Source organism: Cornus florida, unplaced genomic scaffold (genome assembly GCF_030987335.1).
Source record: "Cornus florida cultivar Cherokee Brave unplaced genomic scaffold, ASM3098733v1 CherokeeBrave_3.0.0_Hap2_Chr03, whole genome shotgun sequence".
Taxonomy (NCBI): Eukaryota; Viridiplantae; Streptophyta; class Magnoliopsida; order Cornales; family Cornaceae; genus Cornus; species Cornus florida.
In genome coordinates this window covers 82,383,757-82,396,503 of record NW_026775573.1, presented here as the reverse complement: position 1 = coordinate 82,396,503, position 12,747 = coordinate 82,383,757, and positions in this window count along the sequence as shown.

Genomic DNA, 12,747 nt, shown 5'->3' with positions numbered 1-12,747 from the left:
AAACTCCAACCATCTGCGCTGTCTCATACTCAGCTCCCGCTGAGTGAACAAATACTACAGGCTCTTATGATCGCTAAATAATTTGAAGGACTCTCCCAATAGATAATGCTTCCAAATACGTAAGGCAAAGACCACAGCTGCCAACTCCAAATCATGTGTTGGATAATTATGCTCGTGAGGCTTAAGCTTACATGATCCATGATGAGTGCTGAAAAGTGCGTATTTAAACCCCTTAAGTTTAGGCATTCTAGTACCTTTATCTATCTTACTTTACCATTTTAGATTGATTTCGTGTTATTTCCATTTTCAGGCACTTATCCTGAAAATAAGCTAACTCAGCCAAATAAGAGTAGAAACGAAACAATTCTGGGATGAATTAAAGAAAGGAGCTAAGTGGAAGCAAAAGGAAGCAAAATGTGGAATTCAACATCTTCGATCGATCTCAGATCAAAGTTCGATCGATCCAACATGATCGATTTCAGCACTTCAAGATGGATCTGAGCCATGATGACATTTTTAGAGATCTCAAAAGTTTGATCGATCTAACATCATTCTTCGATCGATCGAACTACTTTATCCTTATCCAAATGATTGATCTTATCTAGTTGTACCACCCTACCAACCACTTTTGTCCTTATCTTCGAAATATCTCAGATTTGTTTTTATCCAAAAAGGCGTCGCCATTAAGGATCGATCCAACTTCAGTTCGATAGATCTCAGCTATGTTCGATCGATCCAAGTCCAAGGTTCGATCGATCGAACTTCCTCTAGTGCGAAAAAGTTAAATTTTCAGCTCATTGAAAGGTGTCCTTATCCAATCATTAGGGGATATTTTGTGCACGACCCCAGCTCATTTTGTGTGTCACTTGACCTACCTATATATGGAATATGATACACTTTTTGAGGAGGATCCATCTATCACAATAGAGGCTATTCTTAAGAAGGAAGAAAGGAGGAGAAGGCTAGAGATATAAGCTTGGGAGCTCTTTATCAACCAAGGAGTAGATTTCTTCCATGGAGTTTGCCCTTGAGGGTTAGAGAAGCATTACCATGAGTGGCTAGACATCCTCTTGGGGCTAGAGTTAGCCCCAAGCATGCTTTCTACATCTTAATTTTGTGTATTATTGAGGGATTAGTGTTGTAATACATGTTTTGGCACTTATATATATATAAATCTTGTTTATTCAATGATTTATGTGGTTTAATACTTCTAATTGATCATTTCATTCTATCCATATGTCTATGTATGCTAGAATAGATGTTCATTTGTTTGTCTCTATTTCTTGTGTTATTGATGCATGTCTATGTGTATTAATGCCATAGATCTAGAGATTGTCAAAACATAGTGCTTAATGGAATGCTTTTGTAATTTTCTTGATGGTTTATGCTCATTGCTTGATGGATTGTGCCTCTCCTTTAGTTTAATTAGTTTAATTTCATGTCATTAGCTTAATTGTAGTGTAGTGGTAGTATAGTTGTTAGATGGGAGGACAATCCATGCTTGTTGTTTGATGTTCCATACTTTTGAATGCAAGTAGTATATGTCTCTAACCTTGTGGTGTATTTGGCTTGTGAGCTTAATGAAATGATTAATGACTTGCTAGATATATTATGCTTTTCACATGCTATTTAGACAATATATACTTAATTGTTAGATATATTGTGCTTTTCACATGTTGCTTAGACAATATATACTTAATTGGTCATTATTGCTAATTGAATCAACCAAACACACAAACACATCAATATTGTAACATATATTTCCCTCATTAGTCACTTGTTAAGGGTGTAGAAAAGTATTGTCTGGTAGTGACCTCTAAACCCCAAGATCTCTCTCTCTTACTTACTCTTTATTGCATTCAATTGTTTAGTTTAATTTGCACTCTAGTTTAATCAACCAACCAACTATTTGTTTGATCACTCGACCTACTAACCCTAATTGTGATTCCACAACCAAATTCGACTCCAATCCCTTGGGACGATCCCTACTTGCCCTAAATATATTTTTAGTGAAGGTAGTTTTGGCTTTTATAAATGTAAAACTTAGTCCTCGCCTTAATGCACGCTCTTAAGCTTATGGTAGGACGACACACCATAGTTTTTGGCACCATTGCCAGGGATCGAACCCGGGTTATCCGTGTGACAGATCTGTGACTTTTTGATTTTCACGTCGCACAGTTCGATCGATCGAACTTATTTCTCAGATCGATCTTGAGAGATCAATCGAACTTAATTTTTCAGTTTCTCAGATCGATCGAAGTTTTAAGATCGATCTCACATTTTTTGTGATCGATCGAACTTCACAGATTTCATACACACATTCCATGCATCTTATCTTGTGTCATGCTATCTTATATATGCCCAATGCCTGTGATATTCCACATTGGATGCATTTCATACTCATACTGCTTAGTATGTTCACATCCTGTCACTTGCATAGATTCATGTCATATCTGTTTTGTCTATCTTATTTGACATACATGTCTCTATTTTGTGCTTTCAATTCTTTATTCTAGCACTAACTCCCGTTGCAAGTTTTTCTTTTTCTTTTGACAGGCCATGCCTAGGACAAAAACTGTTGCCATGAGGCGACACGGGCCTCAGAGACGTATCAGACCTAGGATAGAGGAGCCATCAGAGCCCTCTCATATATAAGATGAGCTAGCAGAGACTATTCTACCTCTGTCACCTTCTCATAAGGCTGAGGCTGGTCATATTTTATCTACTTCATAGGCTTAGGCTGTGTTCACTCCATCTCCATCACAGGATGAGGCTGAGGCTGAGCATTCTCCATCCCCTTCTCAGGCTTAGGCTGTATTTACACCATCACCATCTCCACCACACCAGCCACCTCAGCTAGCTCGAGAGCGTGATAGGCCATTGCCCAGATATGCACAGATGTCAGTGGCTCATGAGTCAGTTTTTGATGTTGACTTCTTCTCCAGATCGGTGCTGACCCGATCAGCTTATGATGATATTATCCGGAGGGGCCTTGCAGCTATTCTTGCCCCAATTATTGAGCCAGTCTACTCGCGGCTAGTTCGGGTGTTCTTCTAGAACCTCTGACCATCCCCGCGTACCACGGTAGAGCTGGTCACTACCATAGATGGCCACCAGATTTCTATTATTGTGGACATACTAGCCAGATCATGCCATTATCCACACTGATGCCCTCCGGAGCTACAAGAGCTTTATCCTAGGCTATACAGGCCTTCTTATGCCAACATGGCAGTTTTCTTGACAGGTCACTATGCCAATGGCGAGACTTTCGCCACCCACACTTATCTTCCAGATGACCTATGGTTCTTTGATTCCGTTCTCTTTCAGAACATATATATGGTCGGGCACAAGATTTAGCGGTGAGGAGACTATTTGACAGCCTTCTACGCATTCTACATGGGCCACTAGGTATCTATCCCCGCGCTCATCTGGAGCGTGGTGGGGAAGCTCTACGTAAGCATATCAGTAAGGAGAGGCCCAAAAGGGCTAAGTCTCTTCCATTTGGCCACCTCATCACCCAGATCCTGCTAGACCAGCGATATCCTTCCCATCCTCGGGAGCACCCTGAGAGAGGTTCCTGCCACTTCTTGAATAAGGACTGGGACAAGAGCTATAATGCTATTATTACCCAATTACAGGAGGATGCAGCTCAGGCGACAGAGGACTTAGATTTAGACGATTTAGAGGCTGAGGTCCTAGCAGTAGCAGCAGACACGGCAGCGGACGACCCACCAGTTGATCTGGCTGTTGAGCATTTGGATATTGATTTAGAGCGACCTGTAGATGACGCAGAGGAACACTCTCTAGCTGGATCACCCATTCATGTAGAGGAGCAGACTTAGGATCTTTCTTCTGATTCATTCGTACCTGAGGCTCCTAGTCAGACCCCTAGCTTTGGAAAGCGTCTTCAAGCTCTGGAGGATGCAGTGGTTGCTATTAGAGCTGATACTGCTGCCATTAGAGCTGATGCTGTGGCCCACCAAGCTGATTTTGCTACATTCTGCATGGATGTCATGACTATACTCCGAGACTTATCTCACGATATCCGCGGAGCTCGCCCTGCCAGTCCTGCCCCACCTACCTGAGATTCTCTTTCCTTTTATCTCTCTATACTCCATCTCTCTGATTCATATCTGTTACTTTCATCACTGTATTTATTTGCAGTCGGATATGTCGGCTTTGATCTTTTGATGTACTCTATACTTTATTTTCTTTATATATATTTTTGCTATGGATGTCATATATTATGTTCTTATATCTATCTGTTTGACTCCATCAGGTGCATCTAATGACTACAGTGAGAGAGAATGCTACATAATTTTTAGGACCACCCTTATACCTCTCTCACTGCTTTATTTCATTTACACTTATATGTCCACTGTGCACTGATTCTCCCCTTTTGTTATCTGATGAGTTTATCCAAGTGCCAAATTTCAGGACCACAGTTAATCCCAAGTTTGGGGGGGCCATGCCACCCACTTTGGATACTTCATTCCCAGGCATTCTTTGCCTTAATTGCACTGGTATACTCTTTCCTTTTATTCTCTTTGCACATTGAGGACATTGTGCCATTTAAGTTTGGGGGTAATGGTGTATGTTACAGTGTTTGCTTTAAATTCAAAATTTTGAGCATGACTTGTGTATTTGAGAGATTATATATGATTGGTCCATGATTAGCGATGATTTTGATCTTTTGAGGACTATATTGCTTAAAATTTAAAAATTGCTTGACTTGAGAGTCCAATACTCCTTGTATGCCTTATGGATGCCTTTTAGGAGTAAGTTTTTCGAAAGATTAATATCTTGCTTGCACTTGTGGTCCACATCATCTTGATTTTGTGATTATTTTGAGATTCACTTTAGGATTCTACACTAGCACAGGCGCACACTAGCATTCATTTGTGGGGTACATGCTTTGTTGATTATTGAATTAGTCCAATTAGGCTAGTAGTGCATTGAAAGCTTTCATTCTTGATAAAGGTGGATAACAACCCCTTTTCACTAAGTAGCCGGGATTCTAGCCTCATCAAGCATTGAACTTCTTGCGCCCAAAGGTGGAAGGCCCAAACTCTAGGTTAATAATTGAACTTGCTTACAAAAAAAAAAAAAAAAAAAAGGTTGCTAAAGCAATAAAAAGTGAGGACTTATCCCAAAAGGTGAGAAGTGGGAAATGATTAGATGGAGGTTGTCTTGATTTGTAGCCTAGTTGATTTGTAAGTTCGTAGGGGTGTTTGAACACCTAGTGCCCTAAAGCTGTTTGGTTTGGGAGTCATTGACCTAACGCTTGATCTCATGAATCGCTAGAAAGCTTAATAGATCAACACATTGCACCATACTTCCATCTTTGATCCTCAAAAAAAAAAAAAAAAAAAAAAAATCGAGTGAAAATAATAAGCGCACCTAGAACAATAAAGCTTTAATAAAAGGTCCACTTTTTGTCTTGATGATCGGTACTAGATTTGTGTGCTAGTTTGAGGGTAAGGATGTGATAAATTCTTTAGTTGGCTTAGATAGCAACACATTTGATGCCGGTCCACTCAAAAAGGATTCTAGAGTTGTTTTGATTTGCATGATCATTTTCTTGATGTGTGGAGGACTATACTTGCTTGCTTGATGTTGAGATTTTGGGAGATTGCTTAGAAATGTTTGAAAAATTGCATACTTGAGGTAGTTTTCTCCTAATGCTTGTTTGCAATATTGGTGTCTCTTTTGAAAGAATGAGCTTAATGTTTGTGGGTATCATTTCTGGAAACCCTCACGAGACTTCACTCGTCCACTAGGAGTAACCTAGGGGTTTAAGAGGCTTGTTGACTATGCTAAGTGCAATCGTGTTCCCTACGAAAGTGGCGTTATCCATTTATTGCTTTCTATTTCATAGTTGTATAGTTGTTCATTTCATTCCTTGACTTTCTAGTTCATTGCTAGGGACTAGCAACATTTAAGTTTGGGGGTGTGATAAGCATTGAAAAGTACGTATTTAAACCCCTTAAACTTTGGCATTCTAGTAACTTTTATCTATCTTATTTTACCGTTATAGATTGATTTCGTGTTGTTTCCATTTTCAGGCACTTATCCAGAAAATAAGCAAACTCAGCCAAATAAGAGCAGAAATGAAGCAATTCTGGGATGAATTAAAGAAAGGAGCCAAGTGGAAGCAAAAGGTGGAATTTAACATCTTCGATCGATCTTAGATCAAAGTTCGATCGATCCAACATGATCGATCTCAACACTTCAAGATGGATTTGAGCCATGATGACATTTTCAGAGATCTCAAAAGTTCGATCAATCCAACATCATTCTTCGATCGATCGAACTACCTTGTCCTTATCCAAATGATTGATCTTATCTAATTGTACCACCCTACTAACCACTTTTGTCCTTTTCCCAAAAATATCTTCGAAATATCTCATATTTGTTTTTATCCAAAAAGGCGCCGCCATTGAGGATCGATACAACTTTAGTTTGATAGATCTCAGCTATGTTCGATCGATCTAAATCCAAGGTTCGATCGATCGAACTTCCTTTAGTGCGAAAAAGTTAAATTTCCAGCTCATTGAAAGGTGTCCTTATCCGATCATTAGGGAATATTTTGTGCACGACCCCAGCTCATTTTGTGTGTCACTTGACCTACCTATATATAGAATATGATACACTTTTTGAGGTGGATTCATCTATCACAATAGAGGCTATTCTTAGGGAGGAAGAAAGGAGGAGAAGGCTAGAGGCACAAGCTTGGGAGCTCTTTATCAACCAAGGAGTAGATTTCTTCCATGGAGTTTGCCCTTGAGGGTTGAAGAAGCATTACCATGAGTGGCTAGACCTCCTCTTGGGGCCTGAGTTAGCCCCAAGTATGCTTTCTACATCTTGATTTTGTGTATTATTGAGGGATTAGTGTTGTAATACATGTTTTGGCACTTATATATATATAGATCTTGTTTATTCAATGATTTATGTGGTTTAATGCTTCCAATTGATCATTTCATTCTATCCATATGTCTATGTATGCTAGAATAGATGTTCATGTGTTTGTCTCTATTTCTTGTGTTATTGATGCATGTCTATGTGTATTAATGCCATACATCTAGAGATTGTCAAAACATAGTACTTAAGGGAATGCTCTTGTAATTTTTTTGATAGTTCATGCTCATTGCTTGATGGATTGTGCCTCTCCCTTAGTTTAATTAGTTTAATTTCAAGTCATTAGCTTATTGTAATGTAGTGGTAGTATAGTTGTTAGATGGGAGGACAATCCATGCTTGTTGTTTGATGTTCCATACTTTTGAATGCAAGCAACATATGTCTCTAACCTTGTGGTATATTTGTCTTGCGAGCTTAATGAAATGATTAATGACTTACTAGATATATTGTGCTTTTCACATGCTATTTAGACAATATATACTTAATTGTTAAATATATTGTGCTTTTCACATGTTGCTCAGACAATATATACTTAATTGGTCATCATTGCTAGTTGAATCAACCAAACACACACACACATTAATATTATAACACACATTTCCCTCATTAGTCACTTGTTAAGGGTGTAGAAAAGTTTTATTTGGTAGTGACCTCTAAACCCCAAGATCTCTCTCTCTTACTTACTCTTTATTGCATTCAATTATTTAGTTTAATTTACTCTCTAGTTTAATTAAACTACCAACTATTTGTTTGATCACTCGACCTACTAACCCTAATTGTGATTCCACAACCAAATTCGACTCCAATCCCTTGGGATGATCCCTGCTTGCCCTAACTATATTTTTAGTGAAGGTAGTAGTGGCTTTTATAAATGTAAAACTTGGCCCTCGCCTTAATGAACACTCTTAAGCTTATGGTAGGATGGCACACCAATCCATACGAAATCGGTCATTGCTCCTACATCAAAACACATCTAAGACCTTGCAAAGAAGCATCTGTGTAGACAAGATACTCTATCCCGCTCTGTGAGGTAGATAAAACTGGTGCAGAAGTTAACTTAGTTTTCAGCTCATCAAAAGCTTTCTGACAGTGTTCATCCCACATGAACCGTACACCCTTTTTTGTCAAATGAGTGAGTGGTCCCACTATCTTGGGGAACCCCTGGATGAACCTACGATAATATCCTGCCAATCCGAGGAAACTCCAAATCTCAGTAGGTGAAGTAAGCTATCCCCACTCAACTATCGCTGAAACCTTGGCTAGATCCACCGCTATTCCCCTTTCTGACACCACGTGACCCAGAAACTTCACCTCCCGCTGCCAAAATTCACATTTATCGAACTTAGCATATAACTAGTGTTCACAAAGCGTCTGCAACACAATCCAAAGATGTTTAGCATGATCATATCCTCAGACCTAGAATAGATCAAGATATCATCAATAAAAATAATGATAAACTGTAACACCCCCACATTTTCCACGCATAAGTTGATCAGGCTTATACATGAAAAACGAGGGATATCAAAAACAATTGGCAATATACAAGCATGGAATACAAAGTGATGATAATAAAAGAATTTAGACAGGAAAGGAACACTAAATAATACAACATCCATCCATCCTTTATTTAATACAGTACTCTATTACAACTTGGAAATCCTATGTCAAGGATCCCTAAATATAACCCTGAGAGTTCAACGTCAAAAGTAAATAAAAACAGAAACTGAAGTAATACATAAAACTTCTACCCTGAACTGGATCGTAAGAGTAGATGAGTTTGGATGGTGGTCCCTCACTGCTAACCTCAACATTGGAACGGGTACTGACCGTATCCTGAAATAACAACAATGGTGGGTCAACCCCACGAGCAAGTCCTCTCTACTATGACCCAAATCAGAGAATCAAATAAATTAATCATTATGAATCGGATGAGTACTATATCTGTATACATCCTAAGGGAACTATCCAATGTATAACATGACCTCAACCAGAATAGACGGTGATCACTTAGACTCACACTAGGTGGTTAAGTGTCGCCTTTCCCTACCCGGGAAATTAGCTATTATACATGGTGCACGGTACTGACAACACAGACTATAACGAACTACACAGTGATAACACCTCTCAAAGTACTGATGAATATACTGAGCATATAAATTAGGAAATACATGCCAATAATATTACTAAATATACTGAGCATGTCAATTAGGCAACACATGCCAATAATATTAAACCACATACCCCGACAGCCACACATCTGTCTATAGCAACGAATGCATAAGGTATAAATGAGTCTAAACTTATTAGCCAGCTCACATGGTTCTATATGGCAACACATCCATATAATATAAATGCGACATAATTTAAACAGTCCATTTATTCTCTGAAATACACACAGCATAATAATCGTGGTTGATATATGATTAACAGTATAAATAACCCATAACATCTAATGGATAACTTATATGACGATAACCGTGACATTATTAACAGTACTAATGAATACCATTTAATAAAATAATAACACCACCTATAGTAATGTTGTTCAAATGAATCACATTCATATCCGTACGGTAAACGGCCAATTAAGGTTTAGAAATATTAATCGGCCCTAATAATACTTAGCGGGTATTGAAATAATAATTTCGTGGCCCGTTAAACTCGTAAATACCAACCCCGTACCTAAAAATCCAAGTTTAAGGCTCTGGAATTTTCAAAACAGGCCCTAGGGGTAATCTGGTAATTTCCAGCAGCTGACAGGGCCCCTCACGCGCCCCCACGCGCCGCCCTAAGCTTCCCCACGCGCAGCCCAATGTTTTCCACTCTCTCACGCGCTTGCACGCGCTTCCATGCGCGTCTGGAGAGTTCCACGCGCGCGCACGCGCTCCCACGCGCGCGTTGAAGGCTCCTACAGACGTGGCGTCCTCCGGTTGGTTGGCTGCATCACCTTACCTACCTGCGCGCCACACCGGATCAATCCACCTACCTTCCCTCCATCCAACGCTCACGGATCCGGGTGTACCGCGGTAACATGGACCGCGGTGCACCGGATCAATCGCTGCTGTTTAATGGTCCAGATGCGCGCGCATACCCTCCTATAGTGCGCCGCATCACACCGGATCACTCCGGTCATCTCCCCCATTGCCGGCGACCGGAAAACTTGCCGGAAGGTCGCCGGAAAATACAGAAAAATTCCGAAAATTGCCCAAAAATTCTAGAAAAAATTCTAAAGCCTTAAATAACAATTTCCTAAGTTTCAAATAATTACCTAGGCTAATAATAAATTATTTAACCCTTAAATAATTAATATCTCATTATTTTAATAAATTAAATAATTAATTTCTCATTGTCCTAGCATGGTTTCTAACCTCAAAAAAATAGCCGAATAAATGTAATGAATAATTTATGGACTCAAAGGGGAAAAGTAGATAATAACTTGCCTTTTTGGATTTAAAATAAATCCGCCGATTGCGCGTAATCGGGTAAATTCCCTACACCGGTCCAGGCTCCTTTCTTTCTCTCTTTTCCTTTCGGTCTTATACAAGAACTCACTTTTATTATTTCCTTCATCAACTTATGTGAATCCTCAACTAAAGGGCTAACTTCTATATATAGATAACTTATATAATTTAAATATTACAAATATCTATTTTTGCATTTAATTAACCACATTCCCAACCAGAAGGCTTTAAGGCTAACAAGCCAAGTCAAGCAAGATGTCCTAAGGTAAATCCTATTCTAAGATTTAATTTCTTCATCATTACATTGATTTAATACTATTATTATTTATTATAAATATTATTATTATTTTTATTATTAATAAACTATTATAATTATTATTATTATAAATATTATTATTATTATATTATTATTATTATTAAATACAAATTAAATACTTTAATTAAATAATATTAATTAGTCTAAAACATAACCAATAAAATGTCTAAACTAATCATTATAATATATAGAACAAAAAAATCAATATTACATGCACAAATAAATAAAATTAATTAAATAATTTAACATATATAATTAAAAGGTGAATAAATCTACACATTAAAGAATTAACCTAACACAAAATTAATTTAAATAAACTCTTTGAAATTACGGGGTATTACATTCTCCCCCCCTAATAAAGGAATTTCGTCCCCGAAATTCACTACATACCTGTATTAAAAAGCTCTGGATACTTAGCACGGATAATATCTTCCCGTTCCCAAGTAGACTCTGTAGCACTATGATGACTCCACTGTACACGTACTAATGGAATAGTCTTCGTGCGCAGTATCTGATTCCTACGATCGAGAATACAGTAAGGTTGTTCCAAATAGGTTGCATCGGGTTGCAACTCAATTTCACCCACATCAATGTGTTAATATCGATCTTCTTCCCGTAGAAATTTTCGCAGCATAGATACATGAAAAACATTATGTACCCTATGAAGATTATCTGGTAGAGCCAGACGATAAGCTACTGCCCCAATCCGATCCGTAATCATAAAAGGATCCACAAAACGAGGCGATAACTTACCCTTTGACCCAAACCGCATTACTCCCTTCATGGGAGAAACCTTAAGCAAAACCTGATCACCAACCTTAAACTCCAAAACACGAGTTCGACGGTCAGCATAACTTTTCTGTCTGCTTTGAGCTGTACGCATCCGATCCCTAATGATAGCGATCTTTTCTGACGTGTCCTTAATAAATTCAGGACCCAAAAAGCTGTTCTCACCAACTCCAAGCCAACAGACAGGAGACCTACACGGTCTACCATACAAAGCCTCAATGGTGCCATACCAATAGTTTTCTGATAACTATTGTTATAAGCAAACTCTGACAGCGGCAAATATTCCTCCCAATTGCCCTTAAAATCAAGAACACATGCCCGCAACATGTCTTCTAAAATTTGATTAACTCGCTCAGTCTGTCCATCTGTTTGAGGATGATAAGCAGTGCTAAGATAAAGTTCTGTACCCAAAGCCTGCTGAAAGCTCCTCCAAAATCCTGATACAAACTTCGGATCTCTATCTGATACGATGGACAATGGTACGCCATGAAGTTTCACCATTTCTGCAATATACAGCTTAGCATACTGTTCTAACGTAAAGTTTGAATGAACAGGCAGAAAATGAGCGGGCTTGGTCAATCTATCAACAATGACCCAAATAGAGTTGTGATTATGCTGTGAAGTAGGTAATCCCTCTATGAAGTCCATGGAAATACTCTCCCATTTCCACTCTGGTATGGGAAGTGGCTGTAACGATCCTGGCGGTCTCTGATGATCAATCTTAATCATCTGACAAGTGCTACATTTAGAGACAAAGATAGCTATGTCTCTCTTCATGCCGGCCCACCAAAACTGGCGTTTCATGTCATGATACATCTTGTCTCCCCCTGGATGTACAGAGAACTGAGAAGTGTGTGTCTCTCTCATCACAACATTTCTCAAATTGTCAGCTGAAGGCACAATTAAACGTCCTTTGTACCTCAATCCTCCATCAGTCCCTATAGAATAAAAAGGAACATCTCCGGAGGCTAACTCCGAAACCCGATCAATACACTGTTGATCTGAGAGTTGCGCTTGAATGACCTGATGAATGATAGAAGGAGTTACTACCACACATGCCATAAAAGCGTCTGCTAACTCATCAACAGTCTTCAAAGCATCCCACTCTGTTACAAACAAAGTTGAAAGGCTGACATAGGGTCGGCGGCTGAGTGCGTCTGCTACAACATTCGCTTTCACTGGATGATACTGTATAGAGAAATGATAGTCTTTCACGAACTCCAACCATCTGCGCTGTCTCATATTCAGTTCCCTCTGTGTGAA